The sequence below is a fragment of the Balaenoptera borealis genome, assembly GCF_965194805.1.
Source record: "Balaenoptera borealis genome assembly, chromosome: 15".
NCBI classification, from domain to species: Eukaryota; Metazoa; Chordata; class Mammalia; order Artiodactyla; family Balaenopteridae; genus Balaenoptera; species Balaenoptera borealis.
Window position 1 is genome coordinate 42,630,779 of NC_138871.1, and position 235 is coordinate 42,631,013.

Below are 235 nucleotides of genomic sequence, written 5' to 3' on the forward strand. Positions count from 1 at the left end.
ACTCTCTGTTACTAAGAGTTCAACATTTTTTTAGATTCGACATGTAAATGAAATCATGTGATGTTTGTCTTTCTGTGTCTGGCTCGTTTCACTTAGCATAATGACTTCCAGTTTCATCCACATTCTCTTGAATAACAGGATTTTCTTCTTTTTAGGCTGAATAATCCATTGTTTACATATACCAGATTTTCTTATCCATTCATCTGTTGATGGACACTTAGGCTCTTTCCATATC